The sequence below is a fragment of the Gastrolobium bilobum genome, unplaced genomic scaffold (assembly GCF_033153095.1).
Source record: "Gastrolobium bilobum isolate Gb01-03AN ecotype WA unplaced genomic scaffold, APGP_CSIRO_Gbil_v1 utg26868, whole genome shotgun sequence".
Classification (NCBI taxonomy): domain Eukaryota; kingdom Viridiplantae; phylum Streptophyta; class Magnoliopsida; order Fabales; family Fabaceae; genus Gastrolobium; species Gastrolobium bilobum.
The window spans coordinates 7,423-32,824 of NW_026896439.1; the positions used below are offsets into that span (position 1 = coordinate 7,423).

Sequence of the window (25,402 nt, forward strand, 5' to 3'; positions counted from 1 at the left end):
TGTTGCAACCACTGCACTCGGCGGTGTCAGCGCTGAACAAAGAGGCAGGTTCCTTTGCAGTGCTTATGGCGACTGCCTTTAGTGGTTAATGTCCCGAAGTGAGATATTTTGGTGTATCTCTTGGACGTGCTGCAGTCTTGGAGATCGCAAGGGCCTACGTCAGCCCTTAGGGCTGACGCGGAACAAGGCTGGGGGTTGGGCTTGAGTAACTGGGCCAGCTGAGGGTTGGGCCTGAGTAATTGGGCTAATCTAGTACTTGGGCCATCCAGAACAAAGACCAACCCAAGGACTGAATATAATAATAATGGCAACTTTGCCACATTTAGAAGCCAAAGACCAATAAGTGAGGCCAAATCCATAAGCATTGCAAAAGGGCCAGGACTGGAGCAATAGGGCAAGCCACAATGTGATACCATTTCAGTTGAGGAAAGATATGGGACACAATTATGATGGAAACAACTACATAGCCAGTGAAAGCAACCCAAATGGGAATCTGATCTTTCAAGAAACACTCCGTACGAAGCTCATTGTCATAATCCACATTTGAGTTTTGATCAATATCTTCAGCGTTTAGAGAGTAACAAGTAATAGCACGTAGATGTGATAAGAACCAATTTAAACTCAAAATCTTAAAGCATTAGGTAAAATTTAATTAATTATTTTTATATCTTTTGTATCTCTTTAACAAGATGCAATGGTAAAGACGATCACCAAGCATCATAGCAATGGCAGCAAAGACTTCTATTGAAATTGAGCAAAGTGTAGAGGAAGTTTTGGTATATGGACTAAGAAGTTATTTTTGCATTTATGCGATATTAGAAAACTGAAATTTGGGTAAGCACATTATGCAAAAACTTCGATTCGTCTTGTGCTCTTCACACTGACGGGAAGGATTTACCTAAGGTCCACTCACAATACAATAATAATCCTTCATCCAAATGGTTGTCTTGTTTGTTTGAGTTTGAGTCCTTATATAAGAACATCTCTTATTATTACTATTTTTTTATGCATATGTAAATATTATTTTTCAGCTTGAAATGAATGTTTGTGATTCATTGTAGCTTCAAATTAAATTGAAAATTTTGCTTTGGTTACTGTTGTGAATGAACATTAGTTGGTATTCAGTATATCTACCTTCTTCCATAGGGTGTATTCCATATATATATATATATAGCCTAAACCAGGTGGTTATGATGAACATGGGTAGTTACGGATAACTCAATTTGAGATCATGGTAGGGCTCAAACGTGACGCTAGTAAGTGGGTCTCCTACCCAACTAGGTGACTAATCCAGACTCGTGCCTGAATCAAGATAACTAGCCGCTATATTTAACACAAGCTCCTTTTGATTATGAGAAAGCCTAAGTCATGAACCCGAAACATTACCAGTTAAGAAAGACGACAATCTAGGTTTATGTTGAATACTCAGTAAGAAGTCCTCCTCCTTAAACTAATAAGCAAAGAAGCAATGCTACTTGATGTAATTAAAGAAAACAAATCACAATCTAAGCGAATCAAGTGATTTCTATACATGAAAGTAAAAATTATATTAAAACTAAAGTGTCAAAACTAAAAGATTTTTATGTTCTTCTGCACTTATATGTAGGAACACAAACTTAACTAAAGCATACGAAAAAAAAAAAATGAGGACCACATTGCTAGCATTGGTCCTTCTCGTTGCCCTTGGAGCCACTACTTGAAGCAGGTGGTGCAGCAACAGAGATAATGCTTGACTCAACAGGAAAGAAGCTTCAAGGTGGCCTGCAACTACATAGTTTCACCTCCCATCATGAATAATCTTGGTGGATTTAGGAAAGCTTGATGACTATGATATTCACTGGCAGCAAAATAAAAGTAAAAATCGAAATTGATCAGAGAGCAAAATTCATAAAAATTTGAACTAGATTTATAGGGGCCCTCCAATGGAAGACCACTCCAAAAATAAGCGTATGCCACTATGGGTGACGAGCACACGGTATTCTTTAGTAAAAGGCGAAAGAATAGTTCGCTTTGTGCTCATCACATGGCTCCGTGACGTTAACCAACTCAAGCTGTTTCATTTTATATTAAGAAGACTTGCTTTCTCTTCGTATTCTGTATGATGTGGGATTTGAATAGTAAAACTTCTTCCCTCTCCCACACTTCACCTTATGTCGTGCCTCGAGTGTAAGAGTCAACTCTGTCCCTCAGCAGCACCGCAGTCCTTAATTATTCAAGGAATAGGAATGGAATCACGGTTCCTATATGATGTTATAGTCATATTCTTTGGATTTCTTATTTTCTGGGTGTGTGTTAGTCAGAAAACTAGACTGTTATAGCTAGAAACAAACTTTCGTAGCCTTATTTCAAAAGGGACTTAAAGAGTATATCATACTGCTGGCTAAATAATGCATACCGCAGCAAAGTAAGGAACTTGATGAGTTTATTTAGCATCAGTATACCTCGTAATATGTATTTCCATGAACTGCACTGTATTGGATATCGTTGAATGGTTGAAGTAACTGTTTCTTTGAATTGTTAAGTAAGTCACATATTCTATGGCCAAGAGAGATGTACACCTTGAAGACAAAAGACAGCAAAAGTGCAAATGAATAGACACATCTATTCAGTCTAATTTCTATAAATAATGAAAATCGATAATTTCATGTATGTAAAATGATATTAGGAATTCAAATACAAATTAACCATTATTATTTTCTCATCCTTTATCTTAATTTATTATTTCAATATCCTCTCACGTGATCTCATATCACGTTAGAGATTCTATTCCTATAAATTATAGAGCCTATGCCTTATAATGAATTCAATTTGCTAGAGTTTATTAGAACATTCTCGACTTGCATATTGGACCCAGGTCCAGGCAACCAAACGGATTCTCACATATTGAAAATGGAAACTATTTGATTAGAATCTCATACATAAGAAATAAGGTTCCCAATTAAACACAAACTCCTTAAGGCAACTCCTCTATAAATAACAAAGGTCAACCATCTAGTATATGCTTTTGAAACCCTAGTCTTATTGTATCATTTGTGTACACACCATCACACTTTTGACTATAGGCCATGGCATCATTACATATCTTAGACCTTCCCATAATGAACTCATTTCGTCATTGGTAATCACTCCACACAAGCCATACATCAATCCTCAAACTTAGGTCCAATATAGGGTAAATGCGAAGATAAGCACCATCCATCACTAGTATAAAGAGTAAAATCTTGTACCAAGAAAAATAAAAAGTAAAATAAACAACATACAAATAGGAATGCAGTGATTTGCGTGGGCCACAATTTCATAAGTTGAAGTTTGATTTGGCTACAATTTAATTAGGGGTTTATATCCTCAGGAAAAAGATTCTGCAGATACAATAATGAGAGTGAAAAAGTGGAATTAGGAGAGAAAAACAAAAAATTGGTGGACCCATCATTTTATTGTGTTTGCGGGGAAATGTCTTCTCCTCTTGCAACATTATTTTTATATAATCCATTTAATTATGGGTTTTATTAATCTTCTTTTATATAAGATAAATATCTTATGTTGTTGAGAGAAACTAAGTGGGTCCTATCATTACAAGAAAAAAGAAAAAAAAAATGAGGTGCGAAAATTGAAGTGAGAGAAAATGAGATAAGCTACCTCATGTAAAAGGAGACTAATATTTCCCTTTAATTATTGTGAAACCATTAAACGTTGAATCAGTCTCTTGATCGGTTCAAAGATTTTGTTTTTATAATTTTGTAAAAGTTAGTAGTATAGCTTATTGGCTTTCTGGTTTGATGGTGTTATTGTTTGCTTACGTGTGTTTAGCTGGAGCTTGGTATAATGACCTTAACCGGTAAATCTTTAATTGGAGATTTATTTTGAGGATGTAAATGTCAAATATGAGTTTAAAATTTGATTTCGAGCATTTTGACACTTTTTGCGAAAATTTCGTGAATAGTAATTTTCTGCCGGGTATTTTGTACTGCTGTAAAAGTTACCGGTAGAACTCAAAAATGAGAAAATGATATGAAAAATATGTGAAAGCCCAATATATGTCAAACAAGTCATGTGTAAACCAAAGATAATATTTTTAAAAAATTTACGAATTTTGTGCAATTAAGGTACTGCTAGTGATTCACAGTATACTCAAACTCCAGGTTCTTACGCGTTACTCACCCGTCCGCCACTGGAAACACCACTTCTCGTCCGACTGTGTGAGTTGCCAAAATTATCTCTTAGGGAAAATAAATGTATGTAAAAGAAAAAGAAAAATAAAATTAAGTTAGGTTAAAGTTGGAGAAATACTCATTAATAGGACTAATTAAGTCAGAAGTCAAGGAAAATGCCACAAAGGCTCTCATTTCTCTTCAAACTCGATATTCTCTCTCCTCCTTTCTCCTCCCACGCGATTTTTTTTCTTATTTTCTTTGCAATCATGGCTGACCCACACATGGAGAAGAAGGGCATGGTTGTAGCTCCATAAATAAGCATTTTTCTCACTTTCTCCATCTCACAAAAGTTGAAGCCTAGTGCCTTAGGAACCTAACCCACAAATTGGTTCTCTTTGGGTAGCTCTACATTGGAAGATTTCTCCTCTTTTCCTCCACGAGTTACTGTTCACGCAGCTGGAAAAAGAGATTTATTTGATGATTCAAAGAGTGGAAAATGATCTCTAGGGTCTTGTGAACCCATTGAAGGTGAGCAACATCAATTCCAATGTTTATATTCCATGATTCAAGCTTAGGTTTGGTTGGATTTTCATGATTTTCATAGATGTTAGATGATGAGTGTTGATGTGGTTTTATGTTGGAATTTGGTAGTTCTTTATCTTGTGTTAGTGATTGATTCTTGAAAACTAGCATGTGTGGAGGATGAAACCTTGAAATGGATGACCTATGTTTAATATACAATTAAGCCATACATGGAAAAAGAGGTGTAAACCAAGTGTTTGATGAAAAGCCAAAGTGAAAATAATACTTTGTATGTAATCATTGATGGGTGATGTGAATTAGGATTGTTAAAAGGGATGAAAGTTAAAGAAAAATACATGGTTCCTACATATATATATATATATATATATATATATATATATATGTGTGTGTGTGAATTTTGGCCTAGAGGAAAACGAACAAGGAATATTATGCTTTAATATGTTTAAATGTGTGTTTGTGTGTCTTGAGGTTGGTTGATGATTATCCACTTAATTAGAGTTATGTGTGGTGAGAAATAAAAGAAAGAAAAGCATGAAATGGTGATAAACACTTATGAGGGAAGATCTTCCCTCATCGTGAAATAGGTACAAATTAGGTATTTAGTGACATTTGAATAAGAGATTATGATGGATATTCAATGTAGTGATGAATGGAATGGTTGCTAACAAACAATAGCTTAAGAGAAAGTCATGAACACACCTATATGTGTCATTTTCGAGCCTTAAAGAATTAAATGGGTTGGAATTGTATTGGACTTGGATTTATGATTTGTAAGTTATGTTGAGGACATTATAAGTCTTTGTAAAGTGAGAAATTCCCACTTAGAGTTAGTGGTTTTAAGCTAACTAGCCTCAGGGTCCTATATGTTAAATTATGGAATACTTAGTAATGACTTGTTTGTTTGGTCTATAATTGGCATATGAATATGTGAAGCAAGATTGTGATAAGTTGAAATGACATTAAACCAATCGGTATGTCATATATATAAGGTAAAGGAACCATACAAGTGTCAATGTCTTGTAATTTAATAGGCATTTGAAGTATGTAATGAATGTTTGACATGGATTCCTCCTCTAGGTTATGCTTAGAGATTTAGGGTTTGTGGGCCAAGCTTTGGAAAGAGGTATTTAGTTTCTTGAAATTCAAGTAAGCAGTTGTTAAATCTACTCTAAGGTAAGCTCTATGTTTAAAGAGTTCTCTCCTACCTATGTGCTCCACCATGGTTAGTAGACTGTGGTAGGTATTGTATGATTGTCTTATGTTGCTTGGAATAGATGCATTCATATAAAGCTACATGATAATATGATATGTTTTGCTATGATGTTATTAATGTGATGATTCTTGACTAATGAATCTATGTGCACTGATGTCCGCTTAGGGTCCTCCCTTAGGATTGACCGTGTACGCCTCTGTTATATGCTGAGTTCTGCTTGGGGTCCTCCCTTGGGAACACGTGCATTGATTTCTACTTGGGATCCTCCCTTGGGAATGACTGCGTACATCTTTGATATGACATGTGAATATGCTCAGTTATGTTATGATATTTGTTTATATGATGCTTTGTATACTCTGTATCCGACTTTCATGCAGGAGTGGACCTAGGGTATGGAGATTTATCTATAAACATGGAGCTTACTGAGATTCGTTATCTCACCCCATTTGGGGATATCATTTCAAGTGTACAGATAGCCGGTGAGCCCTCACGGGGCAAGGATACGACCCATGGCTAGAGGTGTCGTAGTGGACTTGTGGATTTTGGGGTGGTTAGTCACCACTGTTAGAGATCGGATCTTTAGGTAGCATTATGCTGCTATTATTTTGGAGGACATGTTTTTCTTACTTTTAGTGTTCTATTCACTTTGGGATCATGATATCTGACCCATTATATTGTATATAGTTTGTATATATTTTTGTACATGTCTTCTATTTTTATGCATATACATTTGTGTATTCAGGCATGTTATATGATAATGTAGTATTCAAATATGTGCATGTGTAGAGTTATACATGCTGTTAGACATAGTGGCATTGTGCCAATTATGTATGCGCCTATGGATGGGTATTAGGTCTGTTGTTGGACAATATATTGTTATATGATCTGTCTAGGATAATAAGTTTATCAGGTATGGATATTGAGAGTGGGATTTAATCCTTATTTGTTCGGTTTACAGCCGTTATATTGTCCGATTTTAGACTCTGTCTGAATTGACACTTGTTGTCATATTCGGTTGGTCAAGGACCATTACATATGGTCATTGATGAAAGATGAATGTTAAAAAAAGGGGAATTATGATTGATAAGAAAGAATGGATGTAATGCAATATATTATGCGAAACGAAATGAAGAAAAGGAAAAAAAGTTAGCTCGTATTTTCGTAAGCTAATGCAAGATTATAAGTTAAGTCTTCCGCTGATGCATGTTTTAGTATCATATGTATGTTAGTTGAACCGGCTCGAGACGAGGATGTTACACTTGGTCACCTAGGGTTTATGTTGGTCACACCATTTACAAAGGGAATTTTGCACTCTTAGGGAATGTTTGGTAGGAAGATTATTTTAAGATACCTACGAAAGTGACAGTGGGATTCCAAGAAGACCACATTTGGTAGCATATTTGAAGAAAAATTTCCCTGGAAAGTGATTTTCTCGGGATTCCTTTTTGTGTGTAAATCTGTGATTAGAATACCACCCAAATATACCACCTCGATGGTGGTATTCTCACTTTCCTGGGAAGATGGAAAAGTAACTGCGAAATTTTTGACAAAATTAACCCTGATTATTGCTTTTCGTGTACTTGCCTTCGAAGAAATTGAATCTGAGAAAGGCAACCTTCATAATCTTAGCAACAACAAAAATATCACATATCTGCAATCAAAATATATAGAGACATTACATTATGCTTGCTGCCTAACTTTCTAGTATATACCATCAGAAATCAACACAGCCAGACCCCAAATCTCATCTGATTTAAGCCGTTAACACACTACATAATAGCAAAAAGGAGTATAGTTGATAATAAAAGTTCATACTTTTACGATTTATTAGCAGATCTATGCATTGGGTGAAATTGTCATTGTTGGGTTTGAACATCAAGGGAGTGCTTGAAGAAATCTGTAGGAAATATGTCGTTCTTGAACAAAACGCAGCTCTTGTCTTTTGTTTTTTGTCATGTTTGAAAAATGAGATATAATGAGGTTAGTTTTGTAAATTCACTCTATATTTCCAGCAATATTTTACCATCAACCAAACATAGACTCATGAAACTTATCCAATATTTTCGATAATATTTTTTTCTACCAAACAATTTTTTGCTAACATTCTCGGATAACTCATTTTTTTCAATATATTCCTAAGAATCATGATTCCCGGATAAAAAAAATTCATCTAGCAAACGCCTCCTTAGTGACTCCTAAACCCCCGAATTTCACTCCACTAGATGTATATTTTTATTTTTGTTTTGATGGTGGTTATCATTGGATGTGCTATAATCATTCTGAACTTGTTTCTTGGAATTTGAGAATTGAATATGTATTATTGGCTTATAAGTTTGGTTGAATTATGTTAAATATTTTGAACTTTTGATTAAGAATATGATTTTATGTGAATTTTTAGTATAAGTAAGATATTTATATTTTTTTAAGGGTTTATTGTTTCTCCTGTTGTAAGAGATAAATGATCTCTTACACATATATAAAAGTGTGTATGATTTATTTTTCCTCTTTCTTTCACATGGGCTCACATGTAAGGCTGTTCAAAAGAACTAAAAAATTGAACTGAACTACACTTAAAATAACTAGTTTGTAAAAATCAATTCAAGAACCGAACTAGTTTTTAGAAACCAGTTCAAGAGTCGAACTGAACCGTTTTCAAACCAAACCATTTTTGAACCAAACCGAACAATTTTATTACTTTATTTCTTTAATTTTTTTCTTTTCAAAATAGGTTTGACCCGAACTGATTTCGAACCAAACCGTTTAAACTAATTCAGTTCAATTTGACCCATGCGCATCCCCCGACATGGGTCTCACACACTTTTATGTATTTGTAAGAGATAAATTAAATTTATCTCATACAACATGAGAAATATTAACCCTTTTTTTAATTTGTATATCGGAGTCAACCAATTGAACTTTAGTAACTCACCGGTTAAACCAGTGACTCAGTACCTCGACCGAGTCAATAAGCAAGCCCGAATTTAAAACACTGCTTCCAATACAATAATAATCCTTCAGCCAAATGGGGTGCTTGTTTGTTTGAATTTGAGTCTTTATATAAGAATATCTCTTACTATTTTTATTTTTTATTTTTTATTTTTTATTTTTTGTGCATCTATAAATATTATTTTTCAGCTTGATATGAATGTTTGTGATTCATTGTAGCTTCAAATTAAATTAAAAATTTTGCTTTGGTTACTAGTTAAGCAATTATGTTGCATACTAAGAAGCCCTCCTTGTGAAATTAATAAGCAAAAAAGCAATGCTACTAAATGTAATTGAAGAACATATACAACAATCTAAGGGAATCAAGTGATTTCTATGCATGAAAGTAAAAATTATATAAAAACTAGAGTGTCAAGACAAAACAATTTTTATGTTCTTATGCTCTCTCATAAGTGTCATAGAAACATAAACTTAACTGAAGCATACAAAAAACAATGATGACCACATTGCTAGCATTAGTCCTTCTCGTTGCCTTGGAGCCACTACTTGAGCAGGTGGTGCAGAACCAGAGATCGTGTATAATATCCCTCACCATGAAATTTAATTAATTGCATGTAATTAAGCAATTAATCTTGTATTAGTAGGTTGAATTAGGTAAGATATCTAATTAAGAGAATTAGAGCCACTTTTGAGTAAAAGTGCAGTTAGTATGAGTTTATGGATAAAACGATAATTAAAAAAATTATACCCGGTACCATAAAATAATATTGTGAGACATTATTTAAGGTCATTGGCAAAGTTTGAAATCAAATTAGATAATCTAAGTGGTATGAGTGAAAAAAAAGTGAAGAAGGGACACATGAGACAATATGACACTTGTTACTTTATGCTTTATTAGAAAAGCCAAAACTTAGATATTTGGGTTGCTTTTCTTCTCCTTCATTGTGTGGGCAAAAGAGGGACATATGAAGCCATTGCAGGAGCTCAAAGACCCATTTCCTTCATTCCTTCATAGAATCCATTAAAGTTAGAACCAAAAATGCATAGAAACCTAAGGAGAATGTAACCCATAACATTGTATGCATTGAGGGAGCTTGTGGGTGGAAATCTTAGCTTGTTGGGATGGGGCAAAAATCTTGAAGTTGGAGGATCTAGAGGTGAAGCATTGCCTCCTTGTTGCTTGGTTATCCTTCCTTGAACCTTTGTGGTTGTGTTGTGGTAAGCATTTAAACTCATCTTGTTGTTTTGAGGTGATGCACATTTAGGGTTTCATATTGAAAATGTGGCTTGAGTTTGGGTAGTTTGAGCTTGATTGAGACTTAATCTCTTTGTAAAAGTTGTTAGAAATGATAATTAAACAGTAAAAATGAACTTAGATAATTATTTGATTATTGTTCAATATTTTGGAAAAATTCATGCTTGGACATGTCAGTTTCTTGCATTATTGATCCATGATTTGGTTGGATGGTTGATTGTGTCCCTTGTGGTGATAGGATTAAGCCTTGTGGACCAACATTGAAGGACCAACCACCGGAGGAAGCCATGAAGCTTAATTAGCTCACTTGAATTGGTAAGTTCATGCCATTGTGGTGTGAATAGGTTTGTTTGGTTGATGACAATATTGGTATTCATTGGATTGCCTTGATAGATTGTCTAGTACCTTGATGTAGGTATTGATTGTTGGTATTGTTGTAAAGCTTGGTTGATTGCTTATTGGTGGTGAATAAAGGTTAAGCTTTGGAGCTCATTGAGGTAAGCCTTCGAACCTTGGGTGTTTATCCCTTTATTGTTCCACCAAGTGCGGAATGGGTAGTGGTTGTTGATAGTGTATGTAAATGCAATAAAGTAGTTTAATGTTTTGTTATACGTATGTGTATGCACTAGGTGTGGCATAGGATGGTGTTTCTCTATGTTTTGTATGTTGCATGATGATGCGTAATTCATACTTAGTAGTTTAGCTGGCCAGTAGGACTATTTTGCATCTGAGTATCCTTAGGACAACATAAGAGCTCGAGGGATGTCTCCTGGAGATGTTTTTACACACTACATTATTTAAGGTTATTGCTATTATACTGTGAGTGAACTATGGGGTGGAGAGATGCTTCAAGGACCCCTGATTTACTGAGATGTATTCGTATTTTTCACCCCATGTTGTGGGGACCCTCTTTCAGGTACAGATGCTGCAGAAGCCTCTGGTGGTAAGTGGCCATACTTGGATTAGATTGATACATGAAGATGTTGCATTATTTTGGTTATGCATGTCATCTAGTAGTTTCCATGTATAGGATTCACATTTGAAAGCCATTTGATATGAGTACATCATGTTTTATTTTAGTGGACTCAACCTATGCTCTTCTCCTTTGGTGTCTCTTTCGTTGATGGGAGCCAAGGATTTGATCATAGTGTTTTGTAGCTAAGTCTCATGGTTATGTATTAAAGACACTTGGATATTGTACTTATTGTATATATGATGGAAGGGCATAGATGCCAATTGATAAATGTGTGTCTTAAAATAGCTTAGAATCATGTATTGAAGTGGTTGTACAATGTCTATTAGGTGAAAGAAAACCTTTGGGGGTTGAGAATCAATGTAAATTTAGAAATATTGTGTCTTGCTATCCATTTTTCATATCTTATATGATAGATTTGGACTCTTGTGTCTAATGAAAGTTATAGATCTTTTTCTTAGCTTTCCAACGAGACCAAGATTGCGTCAATCAGATAAGTATAACTCAAGTTACGAGTAAATTACCAATGTAGGGTGAAATCTTTAGACCGTGGCGCTACGAGCACCAAAGTTCACACTGTCAGCGCAAGACGACGCGAGGAGGGTAGTGTTCCCGCGCTACGAGCGCGGGTTTCGCGCTACCAGCACGGGACCCCTTATGAAATTCAGCATTCTTTCATCAAAAATTTATAACTTGAGCTACGTGTTGGGCTTCCTCCTTCAATGCTAAGCCCAAGCCCATTTGAGGGGTTTTCTAAAATCCCTAACCCTAATTTCCACCTCCTCTATATATACTCATTGTTGTGGGTGGAGGCAAGGTGAGATCTGAGAGGGCAGATTTTTGAGAGGTCAGATTTGAGAGAACAAATTTGACAGAATTATTTGATTGTTTGAGCAAAAGCTTTATGCTTTACATTTGAGAGATCTCTAGAGAGAGTTTGAGTGAAACATCTCTAGGGTAGTTTGATTATCACCATTGTTGGAGAGGTTGAGTTAACCACCACATTGGTGTATTTGATTATTTGTAACCATTATCATCATAGTGGATTTTTGATCTGGACTAGGTCCCGTGGGTTTTTACTTCTTCATTAGAGAAGGTTTTCCCACGTTAAAACCGGTTGTGTTCTTCTTCTCTCTCTCTCTCTCCTATTTTGATTTTTTCGTTTTTGATTGTTCCGCTGCGCTGCCTGACCTGGTGAAGTTCAAGCCGAGGTATTGCCGAGATCCGAGATCAGGATCTTGTTGATTGACTTCCGCACAAAGGCCCCTGAGCCGAGCTTGAGGGAACCAAGTTTTCCCAACAGTGGTATCAGAGCCCGAGTTCGACGGGTTCTGAGGAAGACGAGATGGAGACCAGTGGCATAACTCATGATGGAGATATGTTCAAGTTGACCGCAGATAATTTCACATACTGGAGACCGATGATGGAAGATCATCTCTACTGCAAAGATTTGCATGAGCCCATTATCCTTGATGAGAGACCGGCAGGAAAGACAGATAAGGAGTGGGAGATCCTGAGTCGGAAGGCGGGAGCCACGATCAGGAAATATATTGATAAAAGCCTCTTTGAGCACGTGTCCGAATTCACGAACGCGTATGAGTTGTGGACGAAATTAGAGTCCATGATTCAGAAGAAAACTCCCAGGAACAAAGCACACCTGGTTCGCCGACTTGTTAAGCTTGAATACAAGGACGACATGAGCATGATTGAACACCTGAACACCTACAAAGGTATTGTGAATCAGCTATCAAAGGCTGATATGAAAATTGATGAAGAATTGCAGGCATTACTGCTGTTGAGCTCGCTGCCAGAAAGCTGGGATACTTTGGTGGTGACCCTAAATAACTCGACTCCAGATGGAAAATTGAAGATGGATGTCGTGACAGACAGCCTCCTGGGCGAAGAATCCAGGAGAAGAGAACGAGGTACTTCGAGTACGTCTGAGGCCAACGTTGCTGAGAACAAAGGGAAATCTGACTCCCGGGGTAGAAGTAAAAGTCGCGGTCGAGATCGAGATAGAAGAGGAAAGTCCAGAGGTCGGTCAAAGCCGAAATATGAGTTGAAGTGCTTTTACTGTGGAAAGACAGGCCATAAGAAGCCAGACTGCTGGACCCTGCAGAATGATGAGAAGAACGGCTCTGTGAAGCCGGATCAGATTATTCCCAAGAAGAGGGAAGACAAGAGCACCACTGCGGTGGCTGCCAACCCGGATGCCGAGATATTCCTCCTTGGCGAGGATAATTATTTGAATGTTGCGTATGATGACTGCACCTGGATTGTTGACTCCGGTGCCTCCTTCCACGTTACTCCACACAAAGGTTTTTTCTCCTCTTATCGAGGTGGTGATTTTGGAGTCGTGAAGATGGGAAATCAGGTGACCAGCAAGATTGTTGGTGTCGGTGATGTAACTCTGACCACAGATGTCGGATGCCGACTTGTGTTGAAGGATGTGAGGCATGTACCTGACACGCGTTTGAACCTAATCTCGGTAGGAAAACTTGATGATGCCGGGTTAGTGAACTACTTCGGTAGTGTTAGATGGAAGCTGGCCAAGGGAAACTTGGTCGTGGCCCGAGGTAAGAAGGAAGGCTCCTTGTACGTGATGCAAGGAAAGATCAATGGTGGAGAAGCCAATTCTGTTCGAGATGAACCTAGCTTGGAGCTATGGCACAAGCGCCTCAGCCACATGAGCGAGAAAGGGCTACAGATCCTGAACAAGAAAGGATTACTGACCGGGTTGAAAGGCCAAGCGTTGGAGAGTTGCTCGCACTGCCTAGCGGGAAAGCAGCACCGGGTTTCTTTTGTGAGACCGGATCAACCAAGACGACGCAGGAATATTCTTGACCTCGTCCATACTGATGTTTGCTCTATGTCGGAGAAATCTCTTGGAGGAGCTCAGTACTTTGTTTCATTTATAGATGACCATTCCCGCAAAGTGTGGGTATATTTGTTGAAGTCTAAAGACCAAGTACTCCAATCCTTTAAAGAATTCCATGCGATGGTTGAAAGGGAGACTGGCAAGAAATTGAAGGTGGTCCGATTTGATAATGGTGGTGAGTATTGCGGCCCTTTTGATGCATACTGCAGAGCGGCCGGGATTTGACTAGAGAAGACGCCCCCCAAGACACCTCAGCTGAATGGACTGGCTGAGCGGATGAACAGAACTATTGAAGAAAAGGTCCGAAGCATGTCATCCAATGTCGGATTGCCGAAATCATTCTGGGGAGAAGCCGTCAAAACAGCTGTTGATTTAATCAACCTCTCACCATCACGGCCACTTGAAGGAGAAATTCCAGAAGAAGTCTGGACAGGTCGGAAAGCGGCCTATAATCAATTGAAAGTGTTTGGATGCCGAGCTTTCGTGCATATCCCTAAAGATGAAAGGGCCAAACTTGATGCAAAAACTAAAGAATGCATTTATCTCGGTTCACCGAAATCTGAGTTCGGGTTCCGACTTTGGGATCCCATCAATAAAAAGATCGTGAGAAGCCGAGATGTGATCTTTCATGAGCATGAGAACATTCATGACATCTCGAAGCCCAAAGTCCGGGTTACTGTCAGACGTGAAGAACCCATCCCTCCTGTCCGAGCTGAAGCAGGGGGAGAAAATCAAGAAAATGAAGAAAATGATGATCAGCAACAAGCTGAAGATGACCAAGACATTGAGGTCCGAGTTGAGGATGAGATCCGGGATGAAATTGATGAACCGGGTTCTCAAGCTGAAGAACAGCCGAGATATCCAACTCGAGAAAGAAGACCCTCTACAAGATACCCATCCGATAAATACACCGTTGTTGCTGAAGACGGTGAGCCTCAGAGTTATGATGAGGCTGTGACGAGCTCAGAGAAAGAAGAATGGGAAAAGGCAATGCGAGACGAGATGAAGTCTCTGCACGAGAATCAGACTTATGAGCTGACTGAGTTGCCAAAAGGAAGACGAGCTCTGAAGAATAAATGGGTCTACAAGATTAAGAATTAAGAGAACGGGCAGAAACCGAGATACAAAGCCCGAATTGTAGTGAAAGGCTGCAATCAGAAGAAAGGAGTTGACTTTGAGGAGATTTTTTCTCCTGTTGTGAAAATGACCTCGGTCCGAACCGTGTTAGCCATGGCGGCTTCAATGGACCTTGAGGTAGAACAAATGGACGTGAAGACGGCATTTCTTCACGGTGATTTAGAAGAAGAGATATATATGGAGCAACCAGAAGGGTTCCAAGCTCCAGACCAAGAAGACTTGGTATGTCGATTGAAGAAGAGCCTCTATGGCTTGAAGCAAGCACATCGGCAGTGGTACAAGAAATTTGAATCATTCATGATTGATCATAAGTTTGAAAAGACTGAAGCCGACCACTGCGTATTTGTGAAGAGGTATGAGGCCGGAGATTTTCTGATTTTGTTGTTATATGTTGACGACATGCTTATTGTAGGGAAAGACAAATCGAGGATAGCCGCCCTGAAAAAGGCATTGAGCTCGTCCTTCGCAGTGAAGGACCTCGGCCCTGCAAAGCAGATTCTCGGAATAAAGATTATCCGAGATAGACAGAAGAAGCTACTGTGGCTGAGTCAAGAGAAATATATTGAGAAGATTCTGAAGAGATTCAGCATGGACAAAGTCAAAACAGTGAGCACCCCCCTAGCCGGACACATAAAGCTGAACCAAAAGCAATGTCCGAGATCTGATGAAGATAAAGATGAGATGATGAAGGTCCCTTACCAATCCGTCGTCGGAAGCCTGATGTATGCAATGGTTTGCACTAGACCCGACTTGGCGTATGCTGTTGGAATGGTAAGCCGGTATTTGTCAAACCCCGGCAAAGAACACTGGGAAGCAGTGAAGTGGATCTTCAAGTACCTCCGAGGTACGACCGACTTATGTCTCCGATTCGGAGAGGGCAAAGCCGAGTTGCAAGGCTACTTGGATTCTGATTTAGGGGGAGACGCCGACTCGAGGAAGTCGACGACGGGATACATGATGAGATTTGCCGGAGGAGCTGTCTCTTGGCAATCAAGACTTCAGAAATGTGTTGCACTATCTACAACTGAGGCTGAGTAAATTGTCGTTACTGAGGCAAGCAAAGAGATGTTGTGGATGAAGAAGTTCCTCATGGAACTCGGCCATGAACAAGACAAGTACGAGCTGGGTTGTGACAATCAAAGCGCAATCCATCTTGCAAAGAATTCAACCTATCACTCCCGCACTAAACATATTGATGTGAGGTATCACTGGATCCGGGATGTGGTGGAAGGTGGAGAGTTCGAACTCGTCAAGGTGCACACTGACCAAAATTGGTCCGACATGATGACGAAGCCGGTTCCAACAAGAAAATTTGAAGACTATTGTGAAGGAGCCGGGCTGATGCTGAAGCCGTCGCATTGAAGTCGGAGGGGGAGATTTGTTGGGCTTCCTCTTTCAATGCTAAGCCCAAGCCCATTTGAGGGGTTTTCTAAAATCCCTAACCCTAATTTCCACCTCCTCTATATATACTCATTGTTGTGGGTGGAGGCAAGGTGAGATCTGAGAGGGCATATTTTTGAGAGGTCAGATTTGAGAGAACAAATTTGACAGAATTATTTGATTGTTTGAGCAAAAGCTTTATGCTTTGCATTTGAGAGATCTCTAGAGAGAGTTTGAGTGAAACATCTCTAGGGTAGTTTGATTATCACCATTGTTGGAGAGGTTGAGTTAACCACCACATTGGTGTATTTGATTATTTGTAACCATTATCATCATAGTGGATTTTTGATCTGGACTAGGTCCCGTGGGTTTTTACTTCTTCATTAGAGAAGGTTTTCCCACGTTAAAACCGGTTGTGTTCTTCTTCTCTCTCTCTCCTATTTTGATTTTTTCGTTTTTGATTGTTCCGCTGCGCTGCCTGACCTGGTGAAGTTCAAGCCGAGGTATTGCCGAGATCAGGATCTTGTTGATTGACTTCCGCACAAAGGCCCCTGAGCCGAGCTTGAGGGAACCGAGTTTTCCCAACACTACGGTGCTCCAATTTGAGCGCGGTTTGAACCTACGCGTAGCTAACGAAGAAATCTATAATATATTGGAAAATGAAGACCATAGAATTACTATAAAATTCCTTAAATAAAAAAAAAATGGAGGTGTGTAGTGTTGAATAACAATAAAACTGAGTGTTTAAGCCTTGTTGGTCTAAGGGACTACTTGGCACACTATGGTAGGGGTGTTCATCAACTGTCCAAATTGATTCAAACCGCGGTGACCGAACCGAATAAATCGAAAATCGAAAAACTGAGAAACGAAAAAAAATCGCAAATTTGAATTGAATTGGAACGGTTTTCGGATGGGTTGATGAAAATCGATCCAATATATTAATTCCCCTCTACCTACTTGGATCTTTCCCCAATCATAGCTCAAAAATTTCTAAACCCAAGACCCATTAACCCATCAACTAAACCAAAGAAAAACCTAGTCACATCTCACCAACAAATTTCATCTATGTAGAGCTTCGTATCTCTTTGCCAAAAAAAACTATATTTTATTATCATTTACTGATGCTTTTGTATTTCAAGAATTTTTTTTACAAAGCCTATTATACAAAAGATGTTATTTGCACAACAACCATGAAACAAATTTTAGAATTTTCAAAAAACGGAAAACCGATCCAATCCAAACCGAAAAAAATTGGATTGGATCGGATCGGATTTGAAAAAAATCCAAACTGAATGGATGATTACATGATCAAACTGAAGGGATTGGATCAGTTGATTTAAGCTTCCAAAATCGATCCAATTCAGAACGCAAACACCCCTACACTATGGTAGCAACGCATGGTCTAAATAAAATTACATTAGGTGTTCCATATATAGTTTAAGTTATTTTTACAGTTATTGGAATTGATTTTAAACAGAAACGTTTATTAACAAAAAAGGAAAAAGTTTATCCATATTATAATTCAATATTTGTGATTATAACTTTGCCTAATGCCATACGTAATGTTAACAAACCGGTTCTAGAACGGGGTGTTACATCGTGTTTGCCTCAACAAGAAAGAAACTTCAAGGTGGTGCCAACTACTACATTATTCCACCTCCCATCATAAAAAATCTTGGTGGCTTTGCAAGCATAGGTTATGAATGCAAACTTGATGTTGTAGTTGTATATGATAATGGTGTTCGCAGTCTAGATTGGATCGGTTTTGAAAGCAAAAATCATCTGATTCATTTCCTTCGATTTGATTATGTAATCATCCATTCGGTTTGAATTTTTTTTCCAATCCAATCCAATTTTATTCGATTTAAATTGAATGGATTTTTGAATTTTTAAAAAACCTAAAATTTGTATGATGATTTTTATGCAATCTAGAAGCATATGTAAATGATAATCTAATTTTCAATATAGTATAGCAAAAAATCGAACTATCATCTTTTATCTCCAACAAAAAACTTACAATATGATTGTCTGAGATACGAAATAACTCATATTTTTATCATATAAGAGCTAATGTATAACAATAACCCATACAATAAAATATATGATGTATTTACCAAAAAAATATAAATATAAATCAAGCGCAATCCACTCTCTAATATGATAGATTAATGGGTCATGCATTTAGAATTTTGTTGTCTAATTTTTGGACTATGATTAAAAAAACCCAAGTATCTAGATAGAGGGTAAGATTGAAAAATGATTGAATCAATTTTTATCAATCAAACCATAAATAGATTCAATCTAAATAAATTTTGCAATTTTTTTTCGTTTTTTAGTTTTATAATTTTCAATTATCGGTTGATGAACGGCAATGAAAGCTTGATGACTATGATGTATTTACCAAAAAAAAGTATAAATATAAATCAAGCGCAATCCACTTTCTCTAATATGATAGATTAATGGGTCATGCATTTAGAATTTTGTTGTCTAATTTTTGGACTATGATTAAAAAAAAACTCAAGTATTTAGATAGAGGGTAAGATTGAAAAATGATTGAATCAATTTTATCAATCAAACCATAAATAGATATTATCTAAATAAATTTTGCAATTTTTTTTTCATTATTTAGTTTTATAATTTTCAATTATCGATTGATGAACGCCAATGAAAGCTTGATGACTATGATATATCTACTAAAAAAATATATAAATATAAATCAAACACAATTCACTTTCTTTAATATGATAAATTAATGGGTCAAGCATTTACTATGATTAAAAAAGACCCCAAGTATTTCGATAAAGGATAAGATTGAAATATGATTCAATTTTTATCGATTAAACCATAAATAGATTCAATTTAAATAAATTTTGCAATTTTTTTTCATTTTTTAGTTTTATAATTTTCAATTATCGATTGATGAACGGCGTCAATGAAAGCTGGATGACTATGATGTTCACTGGCTGGAAAATAGAAGTCACATTTGAAATGGATCTACATCTACAAAATTTGAACAAGAATTGTAGATTTGAACTAGAATTGTAGGGGCCCTCCAACGGAGGACCACTCCAAAAATAAGCGTATGCCAACAAAGATGACGAACACACGGTATTCTTTAGTAAAAGGCGAAAGAATAGTTCGCTTTGTGCTCACCACATGGCTCCGTGACCTTAATAAAACAAGCTGTTTCGTTTTATATTAAGAGCACTTGCTTTCTCTGCCTATTCTATTTGATGTGGGCTTTAAATAGTAACACTTCTTCCCTCTCCCACGCTTCACCTTATGTCGTGCCTCGAGTGTAAAGAGTCAACTCTGTCCCTCAGCAGTCCTTAATTATTCAAGGAATAGGAATGGAATCACGATTCCTATATGATGTTATATGTTAGTCAGAAAACTAGATTGTTATAGACAGAAGCAAACTTTAGTAGCCTTATTTCAAAAGGGACTTAAAAGAGTATATCATACTGCTGGCTAAATAATGCATACCGCAGCAAAGTAAGGAACTTGATGAATTTATTTAGTATCAGTATACCATGTCATATGTTGTTAGAGAATATATAAACTATTGATGGGCCTCACTTAATAATTTTGAGTTGAATTGATTCTCTATATATGTATTTCCATGAACTGCACTATATTGGATAACAAAAAGCCAACCGTAATCATTGAATGGTTGAAGTAACTGTTTCTTTGAATTGTTGAGTAACTGACATCTTCTCTTTGAATTGTTAAGTAACTGACATCTTCTATGGCCAAGGAGATGTACACCTTGAAGACAAAAGACTGCAAAAGTGGAAATGAATAGACACATCTATTCAGTCTAATTTCTATAAATAATGAAAATCGATAATTTCATGTATGTAAAATGATATTAGGAATTCAAATACAAATTAACCATTATTATTTTCTCATCATTTATCTTAATTTATCATTTCAATATCCTCTCACATGATCTTATATCACATTAGAGATTATATTCCTATAAATTATAGAGCCTGATGCCTTGTAATGAATTCAATTCGCTAGAGTCTATTAGAACATTATGGACTTGCATACCGAACTCAGATCCAGACAACCAAACGGATTCCCACATATTGAAAATTGTAACTATTTGATTAGAATCTCATACATAAGAAATAAGGTTCCCAATTAAAAACACTTTTTATGAGGCATTTGGTTCAGGAGAAAAAAAAATTTACATGGAAAATAGAATTAGTAAAAATATGGTAGGAAAGTGATTTTTGTAGGAAAGTTTAAAAAAAAATTTGGTACATAAAAATATTACCGGAAAAATTGCGTTAAATTTTTTGAATGTATGTTTGATAGAAAGTAAAATAGTGATGAGAAAATCGGTTAAAAATACTAAAATAACCCTTTATAATACTTTTTGAATCTGAATTATCGTTGTATACCCTTTATCAGTGGAGTGTGTCTTGCCATTTAGCCGGTTAAGTACAAAATATCATATTCGAAATGGTCTTCTAAACCGTGTTTTCTATCCCATTTGCTTCACATTTTTCAAACGCTAGACAAATATGTTAGTTGGGGAAATTATTCAATATGCTGCATGGTCCTCCCAAAAGACCAAAGTCAGATGCATGGAAAAAAAATTCAATAACCTGAATCAAACGCTCCCTTAAGGCAAACCATCGAACATTTGGTTTTACTACAATTTAATTATTATTGTAGTCAAACCATTGAACGTTCAATCAGTCTCTTTGATTGGTTCAAAGATATAGTTTTTATAATTTTGTAAAAATTAGTATGGCTGATTTTATTTTCACCAAATTAGAATAATGAGAAAAATGTTTATCTTTTTAAATGACACAACTTATACAATTTTATTCTCACAAAAGGTGGGACCCACACCTTTATTTTTTTTGTCAACTTTCTCTCCTCCTTTATCTATCTCTTTCTTAAAATGACACAACTTTATATCTTTTAAAATGACACACACTTTTCCCTAAAATAATTAAATGGGCCAACCTAAAATTCGTGAAATGGACCGATCCAATAGACCAGACTGATTTTTCTTAAAATTAAATCGATTAAGTACGATCCAAAAAACTCATCAAGTCAGGGAGAGAAAAAAAAGGGATAACTAGCCTCTTGTTGCACTAATACTTTTAGTACACAACATCTTCTCATCTTCCCAAAGTGTTGCTGTATCCATGGTCTACTTTATCAATAATGTCACATTGATTAGTTATTGGCCTCACAATAAACGTTTGCATTTCATACCAGCAATTAATAAATATTTAACAATTGATAAGATATGAAAAATAATAATAATAATAATAATAACAGTACTAGTTAATAATGCTCATACTTTAAATTCACGTTTTGGCTTTGATGACAACTCCAAGCATAGCTCTGTTAAAATTTAGCTCAAGACTAGAGCAGCGTAGACTAATGCTGTGTGCACTAAAAGTTGTCATCTAGGATATGAATATTGAATTCACATAAAGCATATAGCACACCAAATTCTGTGTTAAGTATTGAATTCACGTAAAGCATATAGCACAATAATAATAGAGTTCACTTTTTGTCATGTGATGTCACGTGATAAAGCTATTTTTCTGCACACACAAATCAAGTGTAAATCCCACATTTAAAAAATAAAAATCAAACCAAAATCAAAATACGACGCCATATCCTCAAAATACATTGCCAGATCTTTATTGCAGAAATGAAAAATATCATTTCTACACCATGATTCATATATTTTCCATAATAATAATAATAATAATATATAAGCTGCCAATAGCTTAGACTGAATCTAACACTTAAAGTAACACAAAACTTCAACTAGAGTTGTAGGGTCTTCCGAAGAATGACCACTTCAAAAATAAGCGTATGCCGTTTAAGGTGACGAGCACACGGTATTCTTTAGTAAAAGGCGAAAGAATAGTTCGCTTTGTGCTCAACACACGGCTCCGTGCCTTACCAATTTGTAAGCTGTTTCTTTTTATATTAAGAGCACTTGCTTCCTCTCCGAACTCTATTTGATGTGGGCTTTGAATACTAACACTTCTTCCCTCTCCCACGCTTCACCCTGTTTTCAAGGACTAGGAATGAAATCACGGTTCATATTTGGTGTTATTATCATGTTCTTTTGACCATCTCTCAACACAAGGCTTTCAGATGGAATACCGGGTTGAACTAATTCCCCTAAATCTCTATTATCATTGAGTTACGCGTTATTCTTTATATGCACCATGCGAGGGGATGTTTAAATTTTTTTCTAGGATGGTATTCTCGAAATATGCTCTGCTTTTGTCTAGTTGGGAAGTCACCTTATTGTATAGTAATCTAAATACTCTCAACTTTGTTATCTTTTGAAGAATACTAACTATTTCCAGTTATTGTTTGGAGAATCAATTGGATTGTGTTTTGTGAAGTTCTTGTGACAAGATCAATTGATATAATTTTCTAAAGCTATTAGCGAATTTGATTTGTAGATCAATGGATGTAGGCAAAGGTTTAGTGAACTATGTTAACTTTTATATACGATTTTTCTTTTTTTTTTGGATTTATTTGTTGTGGCCTGAGATTTATTTATTTTATCCACAAATGTGTCTACCAGCCCTCGCATTTTTGTATTAAAGAAGTAATAATGTTAATTACCGAAAAAAAAGTAATAATGTTTTGATTCTGAAGTAAATATAGATGTTGATGATATATCTTACATCTTCTTGAGTCTACTATAGCGTTACCACAAAATTGAGCTGAGAAAATAAGGAGGTACCAAATTGAAGAAACAATAAAAAATCACTCATGATTTGGCCATAATTAAGGACTACAATGTCAGGTTCCACAACAATACATCAAAAGCATATTTCTATTATGGGTTTGTCTAATGTCCGACCAATTTTTCTGTCATGCGACACAGACAACAACTGGTAGGGTCCACTTGTTATAAAAAAACATGAATTACGAAGGGTCAGTAGGAAAATTCTTCAATGTTGTACTCATAGTGGTATATAAATGTCTCCTACGGGGGTGAAGTATGTTGATATAGAGAGTGTCCATAGTGGCAATAGTAGAGACCAACCACTAGTGGAGCTTCCCATGGTGCATAAGGGGGGGGGTGTGGAAGTGGCTAAGGTGGCTCTCCATGGTCACAGCCGTAGAGGCTGAATGGAGAACAAGAAGTCCCTCTCCTCAATGTGAGAGGGGGTATTTAGAGTTGGACCTGGTCCACCTAGCCAGCCTAGCCTTTTCAGGCTAGGCATGCTGAACCCCTGCCCTTGTGCAGGGGCAGCCTTGTGCCTTGGGAAGAGGGGGAACCCTAAGTTGCCTTCTAGAAGTGGGCTCTTTAGGCTGGGCCCAGTAGTGGGCCTATGCTTGTGGACTATCCAGAACAGAAGCCCCCCAACTTGGTAGCTTTGCGAAGCAAGGGTGCCAAGATGTATGACAGCTTAGGCCGGTTATTCGTAGTGTGTAGTGTTCTAAGCAGGATATAATGTAACTGATCGCTAATACGTCGGCCTTCATGTCTTGTCTATTTGTTGTCACCGAGTATGAATTGTCTGGTTGGCGATGCTTGAGAGCTTTAAGAGAATCTTCTATTATGTCTTGCAATTGTGCTGAACTTTGTTGTCTTCGAAGATGCGTCTTGTTATTGAGGAAGGTCTTCAAATGTTGTTGAAGTAGTAATAATTTAATTGTATGAATAAGCTGGCGAGCCCATGTTGAATCAAGTACCCTGTAGATGTTGGCAACTGGAACAAGAAAGTCTTGACCGTCTGATAATAATAAAATAATGTCGACAGGATTGCAGATCCGAGCTTCGTGAGATAAATAAAGTAGTAGATGAGATCTTCCGGAGAGGATGATGTGTTCCAAAATAGAGAGTGATTAAGATTCTCATGATAAATATATATACTCTATTCTTCGGAAATTTCCCTTCTTCAGCAATAAAATTCGTTGATGATATGATGTATGATAAATAACGCCCATGTGGAATCAAGCAGCCTGAAGATTTTAACAGCTGAAATAAAGACGTCTTGACCGTATGATAATAATAAAATAACGTTGCAGATGAAGGCTTCTGGGGAGAATACTTGTTCCAAGTGAGAGATGTGATGAAGATCCCGATGATAAATATATACGCTCCATTCTTCAGAAATAAATCTTGCTAGTGACAAATAATGTAGTAGATGAAAGCCTCTGGAGAAGATAATTGTTCCAAGAGGGAAAAGTGATGAAGATCCTGATGATAAATATATATATGCTCCTTTCTTCAGAAATAAATCTCGCTGGTGACAAATTATGTAGTAGATGAAAGCCTCTGGAGATAATGTGTTCCAAGAGAGAAAGAGACTGAGAGTCTTCATAGATGATAAATATGTATAATCCTTTCTTTCACAACGGCGATATGAATGTATAATAAATAATGCCCAGTAACTTGGGTCTTTGTTGTCCAGTTGCTCCAATTTAAATCCTGCAACAACTAGTATAGTAGTGTATGAATAACGATAAAAATGTGCCTAGGTGGGGCGTTGGCCAGACGCCAGCCATCTAGGACTTTTGCCGAGGGGTAGCACATCTCGGACTTTATTTACCGAGGGTGAGAACCGTCCCGACCTTCGTAGATTGTTTAAGCAACTCATATGAAATTTATGATCATATGAAGTTTATAAAGATGCGGTAGAGAGAAACATATATATGCTAGTGAAGAGATGTTGTAGCCTGGTGTTGAAAATAAAACCTGAGCATGTGAATGTCATTGGGCACTTGGCGTGCAAGTGTTGTCCAAATAGCTTTTAGTTCGTTGATGAATGTTAGCCTTCCTGTTGGCGGGATGAAAATGCTGGTCTCCCTGTTGGGCGTGATGAAATGTAGGCCTCATGAAAAGCTTCGTCTCCATGTTGGGTAGAAATATATCTTTGAAGAAAAATTCTCTTTGTGACTACATGCTTGT

At 36.8% G+C, this 25,402-nt stretch overlaps 3 non-coding genes across 3 annotated transcripts; all 3 read right to left on the minus strand.

The window, feature by feature from the left end:
* Window positions 1–1,912: 1,912 nt before the first annotated feature.
* On the minus strand, window positions 1,913–2,029 carry LOC133299739 (U5 spliceosomal RNA). Its single transcript, XR_009749970.1, has one exon. It is a non-coding gene; the product is annotated as a U5 spliceosomal RNA (small nuclear RNA).
* A 17,492-nt stretch (window positions 2,030–19,521) lies between these two features.
* LOC133299741 (U5 spliceosomal RNA) lies at window positions 19,522–19,639 on the minus strand. Its single transcript, XR_009749972.1, has one exon. It is a non-coding gene; the product is annotated as a U5 spliceosomal RNA (small nuclear RNA).
* Window positions 19,640–22,295: 2,656 nt separating this feature from the next.
* Window positions 22,296–22,412, minus strand: LOC133299740 (U5 spliceosomal RNA). The gene has a single exon (XR_009749971.1). It is a non-coding gene; the product is annotated as a U5 spliceosomal RNA (small nuclear RNA).
* Between the last annotated feature and the right edge of the window lie 2,990 nt (window positions 22,413–25,402).